General features: G+C 38.0%; 1 non-coding gene across 1 annotated transcript; it reads right to left on the bottom strand.

Moving 5' to 3' along the window:
- Positions 1-5,340: 5,340 nt before the first annotated feature.
- LOC132634412 (small nucleolar RNA R71) lies at positions 5,341-5,446 on the bottom strand. The gene has a single exon (XR_009580139.1). It is a non-coding gene; the product is annotated as a small nucleolar RNA R71 (small nucleolar RNA).
- Positions 5,447-12,442: the final 6,996 nt, after the last annotated feature.

Genomic DNA, 12,442 nt, shown 5'->3' with positions numbered 1-12,442 from the left:
GTTGGCAAGTTGGACATTGAGCTACAAATTCTGCTATGTCCTTCTTCATTCCATCCCACCAATACATTAACTTGAGGTCGTGGTACATCTTTGTAACTCCTGGGTGAATAGAATACTGAGAGATATAAGCTTCTTCTAGAATCCGACGACGTAGTCCCGCCACATTCGGAACGCATAGCCTGTCTCTGTACCTAAGAACTCTATCTGTAGAAACTTCAAATGGTGACTTCTCTTTCTCATGAAGTGTATCTCTATAGTGACTCAACTGAGGATCTTCATATTGACGCTCCTTCAGTTCCATATATAAAGAGGAAACAGCTGGGTTGCGAATACCGATTCTTGCATTGCCTGAATCAGTTAGACGAAGTCCGAGGCTGGCTAGCTGGTGGAGCTCACGGATTAATTCTTTCTTCTCCGGAGGAACCTCACATAAGCTATCCATTTATTTGTGGCTAAGTGCATCAGCCACTACATTCGCCTTCTCAGGATGGTATAAAATACTCACATCATAATCTTTCAATAATTCCAACCACCGTCTCTGTCGAAGATTTAACTCCTTCTTTTTGAAAATATACTGGAGACTCTTGTGATCTGTATAAATATCAACATGTACACCATACAAGTAGTGTCGCCACATCTTTAGTGCATGGTAACCGCAGCTAACTCAAGGTCATGGGTCGGATAATTCTTCTCATGTTTCCACAACTGCCTTGAAGCATGGGCAATGACTTTACTGTGCTGCATCAACACACATCCTAACCCAACACCAGAGGCATCACAATATACAACATAACCATCTAGCCCTTCTGGGAGTGTCAGGACTGGGGCTGAAGTTAATCTATCCTTCAATTCTTGGAAACTACTTTCACAAGGATTGGTCCATTGGAATCTTGCTGACTTCTGAGTTAGCTTTGTCAATGGTGCTGAAACAGAGGAAAACCCTTCCACAAATCTTCTATAGTAACCTGCCAATCCCAGAAAACTGCGAACTTCTGTAGGTGTTGTAGGTCCTGGCCAAGTCTTCACAGCTTCTATTTTCTGAGTATCAACTCGAATGCCATCAGCTGAAATAATGTGGTCTAGAAAAGTTATAGAATTTAGCCAAAATTCACATTTTGAAAACTTAGCATACAATTCACGAGTCCGAAGAATCCCAAGGATAATATGCAAATGGTCTGCATGCTCGGATTTTGTCCGAGAGTATACAAGAATATCATCAATGAACACGATCACGAACAGATCTAATAGAGGCCTGAATACATTATTCATCAAATTCATAAACACCGCCGGAGCATTAGTCAACCCAAATGACCTTACCTAAAATTCATAGTGGCCATATCTCGTTCTGAAGGCTGTTTTAAGAATATCTTATTCTCTAACTCTCACTTGATGATAACCTGACCTCGGTAGAACTTCTCCATTAATATGTTCTCCGGAAAGCCATGATTCGAAATCTTTTGCAAGTACTCTTTGAATCTCTCCCAAGCTTTATATAACTGTTCCCTCGGTTGTTGCTTAAATTCATAGATCTTGACACGAATCTCGGCCTTCTTGCTAGGAGGGTACCATTTCTTGAGAAAGGCTACTACCATCTCTGCCCATGTAGTAATAGAATTCCGGGGCAGTTTCTCAAACCATGCTCTTGCATCTCTAGCTAAGGAATATTTGAATAACTTCAGCCGAATAGCATCTTGTGGAACGTTGTTTTGGATGTGATTAGCACATACATCCATGGAATTCTACAAATGACGTTGAGGGTCATTCTCGGTAGAGTTCCAAAAGTAGCCCTCAAGCTTCAACAACTGGTATAGAGAGGAGTCGATTTTTACGTTTGTAGCTCCACATCGAGGATGAACAATAATAGATGCATAGTCCTCCTCCAGAATAAGATCAGCGAAGACATTTTCTTCATCTGATTCATTCGCCTAATTATTCAATCAATTCCCCTGGTTACCGATATGTTCATTTTGCTGATTCTGATTCATGATCACCTGGTTTACAAGGAATAGCAAAAAAGGTGTGATGGAATGCGCAAAAGACTTCAATAAAAGCAAATACTATTTAGTAATTTCAAAACCGTCTTCCCCGACAACGGCGCCAAAATTTGATACGTTCAAATTACGGACGTTGTCAAATATAGTAACCCAACAAGATTGGGGTCGAATCCCACAGGGAATATGGTGTGAAAAGGTTACTAAAGTCGTAGGATGCTTAATTTAGGACTAATGTCTTAATGCGATGATTTTGGTAAAAGTTGATTTTTTATGACTAATTGCTAACTAATTGCTTTGGGTTGTAATTTATGGTAAAAGAAACCAAGGTTGTGTCCCCCTTAGATAGAGTGTATGATTATGGGTATTGATTTTGATATACTTCTAATGGATCATTATATGAATGCACGTAACCTCTATATGAATCTCTACTATTTCCCAATAAATAAAGATTATCTCTTTCTATGATTTTTCTAAATATAAAAAAGTAACTATAAAGAACGATTAATTATGCCACGTAAATTCTTCTTATTCCTAAGTGAATTTATTAAACAAAGTTTAAAGCTTTGAGTCCTTGTTATTTATTCTTACCGACCCTAATTATTTTCCCAAATAAATCAAGGTTTATGGCTTTAATCAATGTTTGCAGCCATTAATTATGAATGAAGAATGAAGAATAAATAAACCCTAATAATTCATTATGTGTATATCAATCACAAACCCAATTATAAAACACACATCATTGGGTTCACAACCCTAATAAGGGAATTTAACTACTCATGACAAAGAACAAGAAATAAGAAATTGAAGAATTCATAATTGCTTACTTTGGAAAAAAAGAGGAATTGATAATACTTGAATTGATGTTTGAATCTTCAAAAACTAGAGAGTATTTGATATTCTAAGTCAAACGACAAAAATATAATAACTGATCACAATTAAAACCCTACAATGACTATTTATAGGTTCTGAAAACGTCAAAGTTACAAATTTGCACTTTTGTCCCCGTCGATACAAAATACGCTCCGTAAATTGAAATATGGACCGCAAACCAGTTTACGACCAGGTCTTACTTCAAGACTTGAGCAACTGCAATATTTTGAAATACGGACCATAAATTACGGTCCATCTTCTGCATAGTCGTCTTTCAACTTCCAAAACTTCGACTTTCTGCCAGATGCTTGAATGGTTAAATACGCTTTGAAATATGGACCATAAAGTGGAATACGGTCCGTAAAAGCTGTTCGTAAATCACCATCTCTTTAGCCTGCCTTTCTGGTTCTTTTTATCCTTAAATACGCCCATGGAATAGGGCCCATATTTGAGAATACGGTCCGTAAACTGAGTTTACGACCACTTCTACACTTTTAACTGTTTTCTTTCCAAATCTGTTTCGCTACCTGAAAAAAAACTAAACACACATTAAATAGACTCTAACTTGCATAAAAACAAGTAAAACCACCAAATCCACCACAGCTAACATCTCCAAATATTGGAGTTTGTCCACCAACATCACCACCAATTGGAGTTTGTCCACCAATATCACCAACAATTGGTGTTTGTCTACCAACGTCAACATCATCATCTATTATTTTTTCTCCGGCAATTTCTACCGCAACATCATCAACAGCAGGTTGACCACCAGCAACAAAACCACCACTACCAATATCGACCACAGTTGATTCCCTTTTGATGGTTGTCACTCCAGCCAATTCTAATTTCAACCCTTCAATCATTTTATTAGGAACAGATTGTAAGGGCACAAAGGTAGCAAGGAATGGCATCTCCAACTCTCGTAGTGTCAGGACAAGTGATGTGCCATGAATTTCATCACATTTGATGTATTTTTACTAGGAGTTTTACTTGTTTTTAAGTGTTTTTATATCGTTTCTTATGTTATTTTGATGTTTTGTGGGGTTGGGTGACTAAGGAAATAAAAGGAAGAAAATCTCTGAAAAATCGACAACTTGGCGCTAAAGGACGGTCCGTAACTTGTGTTACGGACCGTAACGTGATCCATAACCTGAGAGGAAATTCCAGTAAGATACTGATAGATTATCGACGTTATGTCTCAGAAGGACAGCCCGTAACCTGCGTTACGGGCCGTAACGGTAAAGAATATGCTAAAGAATTATCAACGTTACGATCCAGAAGGACGGTCCGTAATACAGGTTACGGGCCTTAACGTGGGGCGTAATGCATGACTTGAGGCCGAGATATGCTAGAATGATTGCAAGCATTAGCCTAAGCCATTATTATAACTTTTCTTGGGAAAGTGAATTAGCATTGGTAAGATTGAATAACAATGACTCGGGGCGTTAACCCTCGTTTAATAAACTAACTTAGGAATAAGAACAAGTCTAATTGGCATTATTGATCGTTCGTCGATATCAACTCTTTTGTATTTGGAAAAATCATAAAGAGGAAATACGACCTAATTGTTGGGAAACATTAGGAAGTCTTTAAGAGATCAAGTACAAATCCTTAGAACAACTATTAGAAGTATATCACATTAAAACCTGAAGCATAATATCTAATCAAAACGGGGAACACAACCTTAGTCTCTCTCGCATTAATTACAATTCAAATCAAAGTATTAGTTTATATTACAAAACCATTATTGCCAACTATTCGGAATAGAATTAAAGCCTTTAAAGACCAGTATCGCATATAATTAGTACCCTTTTCTATCCATATTCCTTGTGGGATTCGACCCCAATCTTGTTTGGGTTACAATATTTGACAATGTCTGCTTTACGCCACTAATAAGTGTAATTTGAGAGTATCAAATTTTGGCGCCGTTGGCGGGGAATACGGTTTTGCAATTACTGATTGTTGTGTACTTTTCTTTAAAAAAATTTATATTCCATCACACCTTGTTTATTTTTGGTGAACTAGGTGAAAAACGCAGGAAGACACAATCAAAATCAAAGAAACCAAGGTGGGGTCCAGGTAAACCCACCTGCACCAAAAAAGGAGGAGGATAAGAATATATTTGCCGAATTCGTGAATGAAGTTGATTATGCTTCTGCTGTGGTCCCTTCTAGGACCGAAAATGCTACTTTCAAAATCTATAGCTCTATCTACCAACTGCTGAAACTTGAAGGTTATCTCCGAAATTCTTCGGAGGATTATCCACTCCGACATTTGAAGAACTTCCTGCACGTATGTGCTCAACAATCCCAAGGTGTTGTTTCTGCTGATGCACTTCGGTTGCGGGTCATCAAATATTTCTTGGCTGGACAAGAAAGGGAATGGTATGAAAAGCTACCTAACAATTCTATTCACACTTGGAGCAAGCTAGCCAATACATTTTTGAAGAAGTGGTTTCCACCGAGCAAAAAGGATAAACTTCGAGATGAGATCTTTGAGTTCAAACAACTCCTGGGGGAACAATTATATTATGCATGGGAGAGGTTCAAGTACTATCTAGCTCAATATCCAACTCACGAGTTTTTGGATGCTATTCTCACCGAGAAATTCTACAAGGGGTTAGATACAATGAATCAGATTGCTGTCAATACTGCCATTGGTGGATGCTTAATGGACAAGTCATTTGTCAACATCACATGTTTGCTCGATAAGCTCACCACCTATAATCAAGCTTGGCATTCAAATGATAACGAGAGCTGATCTTATGGTAGTCCATCACTAGCCGTTATTGCGTAGGAGAACCATAAGAGGGATCATGGCTTTGCTCAATTGCTAACTACGATGGATGTATATCAAAGGAATTGGCAGATAAGGATGCACAGTGGGTAAATGTTGTTAAGGAGTTGCCACCTCCTCTACCAGGGATGTATGAAGTCCTTAAGGTGATGTAATAAGAAAGGCAACAACATTATAAAGATGCTAATTATGTCAACAACTCCCAAGGGGGTTATTAGAGGCAAAATTATCAAGGTCCTGGACATCACCCGTGGCAGAATCCTGAACACCATTTTCAAGGGAACACTTAGAACAGAAATGATTAGGGAAATTACAATCAAGGGAATTACAATAACAACAATTATGGAAACAAGAGCTCTAACCCCTATATTCCACCAAAGGGGCAATCATCAAATTCTCAGCAGTGGAGAGACAATTCAGCTAGTAACTCTGCCAGCAATGCCGCTAATGATTCTGTTGAGCTGAAGAGCATGATGCAGAAAATGCTAATGAACCAGGATAGAACTGAAGAACAATAAAGGGAATGTCTCAGGTTCAACTATCTCATTCAGCTGCCATTCAAAAGCTTGAATCCCAATTCAGAGACCTTTCGAGAGAAGTGCATACTCCTCAATGTGGACACCTACCAAGTGATACAATTCTAAATCCGAAAGGTAGTGGGGTGAACTCTGTGGAGCATGTAGCTGCTATTAGCACCCAAAATGAAAAAATACTTCAAGATGCTAATAAAAAGGTGATTAATCTTGAGCCGATTGTTGAAGAAGAGACACAACATAATATGTCTGATGTTATTGTGGAGGAAGAAATCGAGGAGGAAATCCCTATTATAGCTGAAGAGGAGTAGAATCTTGAGAATTCTAAGGCACAAAGAGGAAAAAATGAAAAGGGGAAGGCAAAACTTTCTGGCGCTCTTCGCCCTTTGACTTAATTGTTTAAATCTTCACCGCTTTTTCCTCAAAGGTTAGTGAGAAAAACAGAGGATGACAAGTGTTTGTGATTTTATGATCAACTCAAGCAATTGACGATGAACATTCTTTTCATGGATGCTGTCCAAGAGATGCCTGGATTTGCTAAATATTTGAAGGATCTCTTAACAAAGAAGAAGAAGCCATTGAAACACAACACTGTGGGTATCACTCATCGTGTCAGTGCTATTATTTCCAAGACCACGGTGCAGAAAAGGGATGATCCTAGAGCATTCACTATTCCTTACACTATAGGGCAGCAGGATTTTGCCAAGGCGTTATATGATAACCGGGCTAGCATAATTCTTATGCCCCTTGAGATTTTCAAAAGATCAGGTTTAGGGAGGCCAAGGCTCACTACCATAAGGTTGCAAATGGCTGACAAATCGATCAAAAGGCTAGTTTGGGAATTCCTTCTTCTGACAGATTTCGTGATTCTTGACTGTGCTGTTGATCACGAAATTTCTGTTATTCTAGGGAGACCTTTCCTTGCTACAAGGAGGGCTCTTATGGATTCAGAAAAGAATGAAATCAAGTTCCGGGTTAATGATGAGGAGGTGACTTTTCACGCCATTAAGGGTATGAAATTACCCAATCTCTATCAAAGTATTTCGGTTATTAATTCTTCTGATATGGTGGATGAAGCGGTAGATTTCAAGATGAAAGAAGAATGCTAGGGTAAAGCATTATCGGCCATCTTGGTAAATTTTAATGCAGAAGAGATGAAGGGATATATTGAGACGGTAAACTCACTCACCGGTTTGGGTTCTTACTCTTATGAGCTCAAGAAATTGTCTCTTGATATAGAGAAGCGAACAACTCCTCTGGTAAAAACTTCAATTATTGAGTCGCCAAAGTTGGAACTCAAGCAACTTCCATCCCATCTTATGTATGAGTTTCTTGGAGCAAATAGTACTCTCCAAATTATTGTGTCATCACTTCTGAATGAGGGCCAGACTCAAAGACTCCTTGCAGTGTTGAGGAAACATTTGAGGGCCTTGGGTTAGACTATTGCAGGAATCCGGGGGATTCCATCTGAAATTTGTAAGCACCGAATTCATTTGGAAGAGGAAAGTTCACCAAGTGTTGAGCATCACAGAAGATTGAATCCACCGATGCAAGAGGTGTTAAAGAAAAAGATTATTAAGTGGCTAGATGCTGGGGTGGTTTACCCAATTGCCAATAGTCCATGGGTGAGTCCAGTCCAATGTGTGCCAAAGAAGGAGGGCATCATGTTGTCCTTAATTCGAAAAATGAGTTCATACCTACAAGATCTGTCACCAGTTGGAGAGTTTGCATGGACTACAGAAAGCTGAATACTGCATCTTGCAAGGACCATTTCCCTATGCCTTTTATTGATCAAATGCTTGATCGGCTAGCTGGAAGGTCTTATTATTGTTTCTTGGATGGATACCCAGGGTACAATAAAATCAACATTGCATTGGAAGACCAAGAAAAGACTACTTTCACTTGTCCCTATGGGACATTCGCTTTCAGCCGAATGCCATTTGGTCTTTGCAATGCCCTAGCTACTTTCCAGCGATATATGATGTCCATATTCTCTGATATGGTTGAAAACTTTTTCTTGAAGTCTTCATGGATGATTTATTTATTGTGGGAGATTCATTCGATGAATGTTTAGACTATCTTAATCGGGTGCTACAAAGGTGTGAGGAGACAAACCCAGTTCTTAACTGGGAAAAATGTCATTTTATGGTAAAGAAGGGAATTTTCCTTGGCCATAAGATTTCTGAGAAAGGGATTGAATTTGACCAAGCCAAGATCGATGTGATTTCAAAACTCTCTCCACCCATCTCAGTTAAGGGGGTTAGGAGTTTCTTGGGGCACGCGGGATTTTATAAAAGGTTCATCAAAGACTTCTCAAAGACTGCAAATCCAATGTGCAAACTTTTATAAAAGGAGTTGAAATTCAATTTTGATGAAAAGTGCATCAAGGCATTTGAAGAGTTGAAGTTGAAATTGACTTCTGCCATATTGTTGTGTCTCCGGATTGGTCTCTACCTTTCGAATTGATGTGTGATCCTAGTGGCCTTGCTATTGGCGCTGTGCTTGGTCAGAGGATCAACAAAATCTTACACCTAATTTACTATGCAAACAAAACGTTGAATGGAGCTCAAATGAATTTTACAGTGACAGAGCAAGAGCTATTTGCTATTGTCTATGCTTTCGAAATGTTTCGGGCATATTTGTTGGGTGCCAAGGTAGTGGTTCACACTAACCATGTTGCCTTGTGGTATTTATTGGCTAAAAATGATGTTAAGCCACTGTTGATTGGATGAGTTTTGTTGCTACAAGAATTTGACTTTGAAGTCAAATACCGAAAAGGGTCAGAGAATCAAGTGGCTGACCATCTTTCCAGACTTGAAGAAGCAGGGAGACCGACTATGTGCTAGATATTAATGACACTTTTCCGGATGAGAGTATTAGCGGTTTCTAGTGATGTGGCACCATGGTATGCCGATATTGCCAATTATTTGGTAACTGGCATTGTTCCTGAAGATTTAAAGGCATATCAAAAGAAGAAATTCTTGAGAGATTGCCGACAATATTATTGGGATAAGCCTTATTTATTCTGGACTTGCGTATACAATATTATCAGAAGATGCGTGACTGAGTCTGATGTGATGGAAATCTTGAAGGCTTGTTAGGATTCTCCGGTTGGCAGGCCTCACAGTGAAAATAGAATTGTAGCCAAGGTGCTAGAATGTGGCTACTATTGGCCCGCCATCTATTGTGATGCGAATATGCTAGCATGTTCTTGTGATAAATGCCAGCGCCAAGGCACCATAGGTCGGAAGCATAAAACACCGATGAGTTTTGTGCTTGATGTAGAGCTCTTTGATGTGTGGGACATTGATTTTATGGTGCCATTTGTGAGCTCATATGGCCTGAAATATATTCTTGTTGCTGTGGATTGTGTCTCCAAATGGGTGGAAGTGTAACACCTCAGACCTTTAACTTAAGCTTTGACCATGATTCCAGACTTAGAAAAACCAGATGAAGAACGTGGGAATTGGAAATTTCTCTTCAGCTGTCAGATGGAGATTTACGCTCCAGAGTACGAACCGTATTTCAAGTCATAAAGTGACACCCAAAATCACCGTGCATTCTAGAATTGGCTTGTGGAATTTTATATTATTAAATACGGATCGTATTTTGAAATACGTCCTGTAAACTGTGATCGTATTTAAGAAGGAAACATAAGCAGTGTCTATTTGATCTGTTGCAGGAAACAACAGCCATTCGTTAATTGACTTGTGATATTATGCTTCCTTATATATATTAGTTACTTACTGGTTAAGAATAGAAAAAGTTGGGTAAAACTTCTTAAATACTAAAGTGAGAAAATCAGAAGATTTTCTATTCCTATACTAACGTATTACTTATCAGAGAATATAAGGAATGGTTGTGTTGGTGCCATCAAAATACGAAAGGTGTACACGGTAATTTAACTCACTCTGATCAAGAAAACAATCGACTGCAAATAACTTTGCTATACAAATGCTGTAACATAATGCAAACCTCTATAAACAGATTTCACAATCAGAAAAGTAAATCAAATGAACAGGGAAAAGGAAAAGTACTCTTCTATTGCTTAAAATCTTTTGTTTCTTTTTCTCCTTCAACGAAAATTCTCAAAATCTGAAAATGGAAACAAGGCGCACTACTATCAGGTATGATACTAAGAGGTTTGTCTCCTATGAAGCTGATGCTTGGGAGAAAACAGCCCAAGTCCGTCCCGTAATTGAAGAAAAAGGACTTGTATTCACTGAAAGGGACGGTGAAGAAATTCGACACGTTCTTGAAATGATTGAAAGAATGAACTTGGCAGAGTTCACTCAAAATCCAGGACCTGTAGTCTCATTCCTTGTTCGCGAATTTTACGAGAATATGGATATTGACAGAAATACTTTCACTGTTCTGGGCCGTACTATCCACTTCGGTCCTGCTGTCCTTAACAGGTTATATGGATTGCCAAGCCCTGACGATGCCGAGTTCCAGGAGTTTCTGAACCATCCGGACATGGATGAAATAAATCGATACCAAGGACTGTGTCCGTTTGGTGTGGAATGGCACGTAGATACGAACGACAGAAGGGCCTGATTTCAACAAAGAAATCTGAGTGTGGTTGCAAAGGTATGGCCATTGATTCTCAACTCTAGGTTGGTACCAAATAGAAATTCGACTGACATCCGACCTATGCGAGCCGCGTGGCTGTACGCTCTGCTAAATGAAAAACAAATTAACGTTGGACGAATCATTTGCGCCAATATGAAGAAGTGTCGAACAAAAAAATCTGTTAGTTATCTATATTATAGCTCCACTATAACCAAGCCGATCTCCATTTATGGAAATCCTCTGCATGATGAAATAACAACTTTTGTGCCTTCGAACATTGGTCTGGGCACTATTCGTGCTCTAGGACCATGTGTCGGACCAAATAATGCAGAGGCGCCACATCCACCACCTCAGAGGCACCAATCCCAGGCAAGGACGCTAAAAATTTGATGAGTGTCTGGCGTATATATATTTTAACTCATACTCTGTCAAATAATAGTATAGAAAGATGTCGAACCCACAGAGATTAGTTTATCTATTCTACAGACATTTCTTGTTTTAATTACTATTTGAGACAATAAAAAAGAGTTGAGTTGTGAGTTAATTAACTAAAAATACGCAAATAGAGCAATGGAGATATATTTTGTTTTTTCACAAATATAATAAAAGGTGTTGGGATCCTGACTTCATTGTATATTTCTATTATAAAGTAAAATCTTTAATCTTCAATTTCTATTTCTCATAAATGTATAAATGCCTCTCACGATTACATTTATATATTATTACTAAGTTGAAGAATTAATCGCACTCCTCTCGGTTATATAAATTAATTATCAAAATAGTAATATTAAAGCATCAGAAATATATGCTTGAACTGAAGCATGCTCTTCATAGTAAGCCCCTTTCGGTTACCTTACTTGCTATAACTAAATCAATACACTATCTGCCTCTCTCGATTACAAATAATTGTAAAATTAATTACGACATAAAAGAGATAGATGTCACTAAAAAAATGTTAACATCTATCAATACAACAATTAACTATGTTATTTCTTATGCCTCTCTTGATTACAGAATTAGTAACAAGTTAATTGGTAGTATAAATTAGATAAACGCTAACAAAAAAAATAACATCTAACTGTAAAGCATATAAAAGTTAAATAGAAAGCTTCCGCTCAAACATGTGAAATTGAGGAATAATATCTACTATTATATAGAAATATCAAGATCCGTCATTCTCCCAACACAAAAGAAAGTTACTTCATATTGGAGTTAATACAACCTATGGAAATATTCTTATCCATTAATAAGAAAATAGAAGAAATATTCAAAAAGAATAATTCCGCTATTTAATTAAAAATGGGAACTAGAATAATTTCCTAACACTAAACGATTGAAGAAATAGTAGAAAAAGAACTTAAGAATGGAACAATATATTTTGCAGTTCTCCTCCCCTTCTCCCCCATACGAGAAAATGAAGCCTCTATTTATAGTAAGGTTTTCCAACTTCTTCAGCCAATCAATTTGATTGGTTTATGCAACATGCTTCAGCCTGGTGTACATGGATTGGGTTGGTTCGGATTTTTTAAAGAATAAACCAAACCAATTGCATTGGGTTTTTAAATCTATAAACCAACCCAAACCAACAAAAGTCGGGTTTTTCAACCTCGGGTTTTTTCAGTTTTTTCGGGTTGCTCGGGTTTTTCGGGTTTTTTCCGGTAAAGTCTTCATACAAAA

This window comes from Lycium barbarum, chromosome 3 (genome assembly GCF_019175385.1).
Source record: "Lycium barbarum isolate Lr01 chromosome 3, ASM1917538v2, whole genome shotgun sequence".
In the NCBI taxonomy this organism is placed as follows: Eukaryota; Viridiplantae; Streptophyta; class Magnoliopsida; order Solanales; family Solanaceae; genus Lycium; species Lycium barbarum.
Note: the sequence above shows the minus strand (reverse complement) of the source record. Positions and strands in the feature narration are given on the sequence as shown.